Source organism: Petaurus breviceps, unplaced genomic scaffold (genome assembly GCF_028583685.1).
Source record: "Petaurus breviceps papuanus isolate PSGF00001 unplaced genomic scaffold, PetGlider_PUasm1.0 37, whole genome shotgun sequence".
NCBI classification, from domain to species: Eukaryota; Metazoa; Chordata; class Mammalia; order Diprotodontia; family Petauridae; genus Petaurus; species Petaurus breviceps.
The window spans coordinates 50383038-50391481 of record NW_027186296.1 but is presented as its reverse complement, the minus strand read 5'-3'; the positions used below and the strand labels follow the sequence as shown (position 1 = coordinate 50391481).

General features: G+C 34.9%; 1 protein-coding gene across 3 annotated transcripts in view; it reads right to left on the bottom strand.

Annotated features, from left to right (window-relative positions):
* The window catches only part of CERS3 (ceramide synthase 3), a 112484-nt gene extending 105384 nt beyond the window's left edge, over positions 1 to 7100 (bottom strand). Inside the window, exons 1-2 of one of the 3 annotated variants that reach the window (XM_069098467.1) lie at positions 6910 to 7100; positions 1798 to 1879 (exon numbers count right to left, since the gene is read on the bottom strand). The gene's annotated coding sequence lies outside the window, so the exon portion shown is untranslated. The remainder of the gene's footprint in view (positions 1 to 1797; positions 1880 to 6909) is intronic. The other 2 variants (XM_069098468.1, XM_069098469.1) reach the window with 2 other exon arrangements.
* Positions 7101 to 8444: the final 1344 nt, after the last annotated feature.

Sequence of the window (8444 nt, the reverse complement as noted above, 5' to 3'; positions counted from 1 at the left end):
ACACACACACACACACACACACACACACACACACACACACACACACATACACACACCATCACCATCACTACCACCAGTCAAATTGGATGGTTTAGTTTTCTATGGGTCAAAACAGCTGCTGGCTCTCCTCCATCTGTTAAAGTCACCCAGGCTCTAGCATTCACCATTTATTGATAATATATTTGGTACAGTTGAAAACACACTGGTTCTTAAATCAGAGGACCTAGATAAAATTTTACCTCTGACATTTATTATCTGAGTCACCAGGGCAAGTCACAATCTCAGTTTTCTCAGCACTAAAATGATGAAGTTGGCCTCAGAGATGGCCTCTGAGGTCCCTCTCATCTCTATCTAGAACTGCAATCCTGTGTTATTTTATGTGCTCTTTAAAAACTCCAGCCTCTCTCTTATTATCACTTATTGGTTTTCTGAGAGATGCCTACACATGCAAAACTAAAATCAATAATAGAAACTATTTCCTGGGCCAAACCCAAATCTAACAATTGTCAGCTACCTCTTCTGGGGGGAAACTTTTGCATATATCGCAATGTGATTTTTAAATGATGTCTCTGTTGAATTTGGTTTGGGAATTGCAGGCTAGTAGATAGAATTATACTGAAATCTTTCTTGACTAAGATTACTGGGTGTTTTCTACATCCCTGCTCAATTTTTTTCCCTTTTTAAAACAGATAGTGGTATGATTCAATCATATTTGTTCATGTGACATTTTGTGTATGAAAATGACCACTGACAAATTCATGGTCAACTTTTAAGTGGCAAATATAAAAAAGAAAAAGTGGGGCTCATCACATGCATCCAAAGGAACCTTGCAGCAAACCCTTTGTTGTTAGGACTCTGTCAAAGGGATTCCTCCTTCCAGTTATGGGCTACTGTTCTGACTTTCCCCTAAAATGATGGAGAAGAATTGGTGTCTCTAAAAGAGGCTGAACAAAAGAATAATGTAACCTAGGATTTTAAAGACTTCAAGTGGAAGTATTAATTGCATAGTACAGAGTCCTTGGGACCTTTATGAGTTCTTTCATATATATATATACATATATATATATATATATGTGTGTGTGTGTGTGTGTGTGTACATATGCATATATGTGTAGTGTTTTTTTTAATAGAATAAAGGAGATAACAATATTAAGTTTGCTCCCTTTCCAGGTTTGGGAGAGTGTGGGGAGGATGTGCTTCTTATCCCTTTTTTTCTCCTTTATATTTCTCAAAAGTAGAAGAAATTACACCTGAGAAAGTATCTCTCTCTCTTTTTTAAAGATGAAAATTAAAATTCCTCAAGGCAAAACTATCTTCACGATGATTAAAAGAATAGGTTGGGAGGAGGGGAAGGGAGCAAGGACAGGTATGTTAGAAATGACAGATATCATCTAAAATTGTGGGGTCATGTGCCCCCTAGTATTGGCAATTTTAAATTACCACCCATTATCTCTAGATTAAAAAAGAATGAAATAAAAATGAATTTGTAATACTTCATATCTTGGCTTTATCACTAGCTGTGTAATCTCAGACAAGTTACATTTAACCTTTCTGGGCCTCAGTTTTCTCCTTTATAAAATGAAAGGAAGCATGTGACTAAATCATCTCCAAGAGTCCCCAAAGCTCCAACTCCTATATGTTATGAAGTAGTCTTGACCCTAAATATCTCTTTGATGACATTCAATTATAAATTGTGTCTTTTCAACTAAGATTGCTAAATTCCGGGAGAAACACAAAATTTTCAGCAGACATTTGGCAGTTACAATATATAACAAAATAAAATTACATGATAATTACCTTGAATGTATATAGTGCCTTTTTACCAAGGAACTCAAAACACTTCACATATATTTATCTTCTCACTTATTTTCAAACATAACTGTGAAAGAAGAAAGGGAAAAGTATTGTTTAGATATTAATAGATACAAGAAAAGGAATTAAATCTTGGAAGTAAATATAAGGGTAATGATCCTAATAGTAGAGGGAATTTTCTTATCAGGACTTCCCAAGACCAATGAAATCACAAGTTTGGTCTCTTACCCCCTTCACAACTCACTCACACCAAATGATCATTATAGTAAGCATAAGTAATTTACAGAATAAGTAAAGTCTTAAGCCTTATCAACAATTCACATCTAATTTGTATTCTGAATTACTAAGTGTTATAGTATTGTGGCATATTATAGCTCAATCTTTGAAACAATACACTGAAGACAAGTGTTACTACTGATGTCCTGATATCTTCTAGTACTAGTTATTACAGACAAGAATGTTATGGAATGCAAGCTGAAAAGACTGTTTTGTATTACATCTTATTATCTAGCTACTGATAAAATTGTTAAGGATTCATTATAGTATTGTTCCTGTTATAAGTTTTCTCCCCAGCACAGACTCTAAGAAGAAAGTGTATGCCTCAAATGTATAGCTAATTAAAGAAAACTAAATTACTGGTAAGTAATATTAGCAATCTGGACTTTGTATTTTAGCATTTTTAAAGTTTAGTCACTTGAAGAAGAACTAAGTGTTAAATGATTTTCAGTAATTAGCACTGTGAATGAAAGTATTTTCAGGATTTTTTTTTTTACTATTTCAGTAAAAATGACTAATGGCTAAGTAACAAAGGGGTTTTGTTGATTGTTTTATCCTCTGTCATGATCAATTGATAAACTAGTAATTATTTGGTCTGGCATTTTCTTCTATGGGAAGACACCCAAAAGTCTACATGGTCCTATCCAAGGAGGGGGTGAGGGAAATGGAGAAGATATGAATAGAAAGAATGATTATAATTAATAATAACTAAGCATTCAATTTAAAATGTCTTAACATTGACAAATTAAGATGAGGCAACTTGACTCCTTGAAAACAAGGACTGATTTTGCCCTTTTTATTTATTTTTATTTTTTCATCCTCATTGCTTAATATAGTAGTGCCTAGCACAAAGCATGCACTTAAATAAATATGTGTTGACTGATTAGAGATAGAACACCTGGGTTCAAGGCCCAAGGCTGAACAACCCTGGATACATCTCTTAGATTCTCAGTCTCCAGTCTCTTCAAGAGGGGCTGACCTGGTACACTGGCAAAGAGAGGTTCCTACACAAGGGAAATCTCAGGTCAAGATCAATCAGTCAATTAATCAAAGTGAACTAATCTTTATTCTTGGGTAGAGTGTCCTTACTCTTTATATAACCAAAATATATGCTCAACTGCTATAAATTTACAAGATTTTTTGTCAACATTAAACATCATAGTGGGATTTGGGAGTGTGGATTTATGTTTGTCATGTATCTGAAACAGATTCTCTCCTGTAGATTCTCTGCTGAATAACTGGGACAAATACCTTTCTCAGCCTTTTGTCTAGTCATTAGTCCTATAAACTTAATGAGAAGAAAAGGTTGGATTAAAGCTCAAACCCTTTACTTTAACTGAAAATTTGACAGCACATGGCTATGCAAGAACCAGGCAATTTCAAATTAAGTGCAAAAACCTTTAGAAAAGAACAGTTTTTTTTCCAGCTCCACTAGAGTCAAGGGCTTCTCTCAGATAAAGCTGTCTTCCTTTTGCTGACTTCCCAACCTTTATTGCTTTCAATAACAAATATTGGAAATAATTGAACTATTTCAGAAATATCATGGTTGCTGAAGGTAATTTTTAACCCAACATATGTCCACCATCACTAGAAATCTCTGTTGAAAATTCAGGCTTCATATACAATTGTTTTTTAAACTTTGGGATCCTTAATCTATCCTGCTTCCTCTCTACCCCAACCCCCAACTAAAAGCCATTAGGATTTTAAAATTAAACTTTACTCCATTTTATTTATTTATTTGCTTTTTGGAGGGCAAGTGGGGTTAAGTGACTTACCCAAGGTCACACAGCTAGTAAGTGTTAAGTGTCTAAGGCCATATTTGAACTCAGGTCCTCCTGACTCCAGGACTGGTGCTCTATTCACTGTACCACCTAGCCTCCCCTTTACTTCATTTTAATTGGTCTTGAGTTTTATGATATGCCTGTAACCACAACAACACTGACAAAGACATGATTTTAAGGCAGTATACAAGTATGACTATAAAGTAGTGAGACTGATTCTCATCTATGACTTGTAGCAATCAATCTCACTGCTTCATAGCCCAGGACCCAGGATTGACAATTGCCCATCTTTCTAAGAACTTAAACATAAAAACATTTTAGTCAATTCTGAGCCCCAGAGCCAACATATGCATAAACAGAAGGACCTGGAAAACCACAAACTCCTATTTTGTGAGACCAATAAGAGTTTCAATGTACATGCTCTGGAGGGGAGTGGATGAAAAGAAAATAAGCGGTATTTCACTTTACTCCAGGGTGAAAAGTCCTCTATTTCTCCCCTCATCTATAATACCACAAGGTTCAAAGTTTGGGATCATTCACAGAAGTACACTAGCCATGAGACTTACTGGCTCACTAACCTGGCTTGATTTCAGGCAAAGGTTAGACAAATGCTTTTGTACAACTCAAATTTATCTTTATACCAAGGCATATCATCTGAATGTTTGATCATGTGACTGAACTACTAAATCCATGTCTAAGAGGTAGGGTAATTTCAAAGCCTATTTCAGAGATGCCTGGAGCTCTAGATAAACACTTGCCACACTCTTAGTTTCTCAAAGTGAGTAAGTTGCTGTAGAACCTTGTTAGCACATTCCTCACAAGCATGAGAATAACCTACACTCATATACATTTAAAGGTTTAGAGAGTGCTTTTCTCATAACTACTCTTAAAATATCATCCCAATTTTGCAAATGAGGAAACTAAGATTCAATGATGTTAAGGTTACTAGGATCACACAAGTAGTAACTAACAGAGCCTGCCTGGCCTTGAATGGATTTTTCCTGATTCCAAGTACAAGACTATTGTCTTTGGTCCCTGACTTAAAAGCTTAGTCTAGGGGACAGAGAGCTAGTCTCAGTCAGAAAGACCTGGGCTCAAGATCTGCCTCTAACATATACTGTCTATATGGCCTTAGGTAAGTCTCTCAACCCCTGAGCATCCCAGACAACTGACCATTATATTAATATGATTAATATTATAGAAATAATCACAATTACATCTAGATATCACATTTTAAAGTTTGCAAAGCCCTTTAAATCATCTCACATTTGAGCATCACAGAAACTCTGTGATACAGGTACTAAAAGTATTATTATCTCCATTTCATAAAAGAGGAAACAGAGGTTTAGAAACATTAACTGATTTACTTGCTCATGCTAACACAGATAGTAGGTATTAGAGAGGAAATTTTAACCCACATCTTCCTGATTCTCAGTCTAGTCTTCAATCCACTACCCATGTTGTCTCACTGTAAGTTATTCCTGACCAAAAAAAAAAATACCCAACAGCCCACATTTGCTCAACAAAATATATGTCTTAGAATTTCACAAGATTTTTTTCTGTCATTTTCAGCTTTGTCTGATTCTTTGTGAACCTATCTGGGGTTTCCTTGGGAAAGATACTGGAGTGGTTTGCCATTTTCTTCTTCAGTTCATTTTATAGATGAGGAACTGAAGCAAACAGGGTTAAGTGACTTGCCCATGGTCACACAGCTCATAACTGTCTGAGGCCATATTTGAATTTAGGAAGATGAGTGTTCATGACTCCAGGTCAGGCACTCTACTCACTTACCACCTACCTGCCCTATTGTACAAGGTGCTAATGACAAATATTAGATTGACACTAGGGAGGAACTGAGATATTAGGCATTTTAGCATTATTAGATAGGTGCAGAAAATTCTATAGATACAAAGAAATTGAAGAGGGGTTAATGAGATAGGATAGATATAGGAGAATGCCCTCCAAATATGGAGATAAGCAAAGTGCCCATTCCAATAAAAAATAAATTAAAGCGATTTCTACTTAGAAAAAGGAAGAAATAATTTTGTGGTGACATGGGGTAAGAAGGAAAAGCTTTTGAATTCCTAAATAAGTGAAGACAGTTTCATATTCCCTTTAAAGAACTCACCCCTTTGTCCAGTAGTTCTATAGATGAACCCCAAAGTAAAAAGTTTTGTATCTTGAAAAGTTCTTTAAAAATAAAAGGGAGAAATAAAAACCTGGATCACAAAGTATAAATTCTTCTCTAATGGTTGGAAAGTCCATTGAAAATAATTAATGAGTAAAAAGCCCTCAATCTGATAAATTCCAAATTTCTAGTCCTTGTGTTGTGCCATGTGTATGATGTTTCTAAAAAGAAAAATTTCCAAGAGAATATCCTTGTATTCAACAGTTACTAAGAAGTAGGAGAAATGTTTTATTTTCTCTAATAGACCACAAGGTGGAAGTTTGGTGGAACTGACAACCAGCATGCATTCTTCCAAGCATGGCATCATGTATTCTATCCTTTAAGGCAGAATCAGTTTTTTTCCCCCCTAAATGATCATAAATACCTGTTATTTTAATTTGAGTAAGTCCTTTTCAGTTCTGATTTGTAAGTGTTCAGAAATACTTTAAAATATAAAACTTTGAAACTTGCAGCCTTTTTCATATTACTTGAATTAGACTTCCTAATAAATGAGTCTCTTATGAACAGTTTGTTCAACATTATGTCATTATACAAACCAAAGCTTCTAGATCTTTTAAAGGATCAGTTTTGGGCCCCAAGATAAGGAAGGGGGTGGGGAAGCAGTTTAGGAGCAAACATTTTGACTCAACTTTGTTGCAAGGTGCTAATCTTTCAAGGTAAAAACAGGGATGAAAATATCTTTATATTCAATTCTTCCTTTCCAAATCAATCCCAACACTGGGCTAAGAAGTTTTCTTGCAGATATTAAAATTTCAGTCATTACTCTTAGACAAAAGACAATCAAGCCTAGAGAGGTTTAAAAGTTCTCCCACTATTGTTGCTTAGTTGACAATATATAAAAGAGGCTCCTACCTTTCTGAAACTTCAGTCCACAATGATGCACCTCACTAGTAAAAACGTCGCCAGAGACATGAATTTCCAACATTCATACCAGCTTCATTCTCAACAGAGATCAACACACCTCATCTCTGAGCTTTGAAATTCTTTGGGGACGCACCCTCTAAAGTTGCAAGTCAAGATTTCTGACTGAGAGCAATTAGTGACGTGATGAAAAGTGACTGGGTGAAGTTTTGAGTTCTCACAGATAATTGCTTCCTGTTTCACCAATCTGAAAAGAGAAAACTGATGTTCAGACCCCAAATTTTAAAGTGCACTAAATAGTCTAGACTTCGGAGCACTTTTGTACACATAATCATTAATCAGCAGCTGAACAGGATGGGTTGGTTGCAATAAAAGGGAAAAAAGAAGAGAAAGAAACTTGAAATACAGTTCACAACTACATTGTATGAGCTGGTTTGACAACTATATAGCAATGTGTATACTTCTGGGAGTGTTCAGAGAATGAAGAGCTTATTGAAAAATACCACCATTACCACTGATTGAAATATAAGCTAAGCAACATAAAGAACAAAACAGAGAATTTGCTCCCTTTGACAAGATTTATTTCCATGAAATTTATTTAAGTTAATAAAGCAAATAAAAAAAGTCTCACTTTAATCTTACCTTTTTATTACAATGAGATATATAACCCATTTTGCTTTTTACTTTTTTGGCTTTAAAATATAACCATCATGCAGATAGTAAGAATTAAAAAAAACCAAGACCTAATTGAATTGACATAAGCAGCACTTGGCACATAGTAAGCATTTAATGAACACTTTTTCAGTCATTAATTCATTCATTTTTGCTTTGAGGATTTCAAATTCACAGTATTGGCCAAGGGTATATAAGTGTACAAGCATTTCTTTTGGATGGACCACCTCTTTGTGTCCCTTTTTCCTCTTCTTATGTCTGAAGATGAAATGCAACCAGAAGTTCAGAATATTTAGAGGTTCTTTTCCAAAGAGGAAAACCCACAACAAGTTGATTCATGTTGCTTGGCTAATGTTATACGCCCACATTGGCAAGCTTGATTCATACTCTTCTCATTGGGCTGTACTTGTCTCCTTAAACCTCTCTTTACTTTTAATTTGCTCTAATAGTTGACTGATAAACACAGTCTAAAGACAAACAATAGAAAATGCCAGTTTTAAATGTTCAAATGAGAAACACCAATTTTTCAAATTTCGCTACTAAATTTGGTTTAAAGAAGAAAAATTGGTAAAAAAAAAAATTGATACTGCCTTGTCAAGAGAAACTGGCATTTAGATTCAAAATGATAGGTATTTATAATCCTTTTTTAGTATATTTTATGAAGTATATTTCATAATATTCTTAATCTCTTTTAAGGGAGCTCTCTATAATCATAAAAGTTCTGATAGATCATAACTTTCATGACAGGAGTTTTAAGTATGTGATATTTATTTTGATAACATTCCTACAAAGTAGGAGCTATTATTCTTCCCATTTCATTCTGGGGTTTGGGTCACAAAGGGACAAAGCCGATT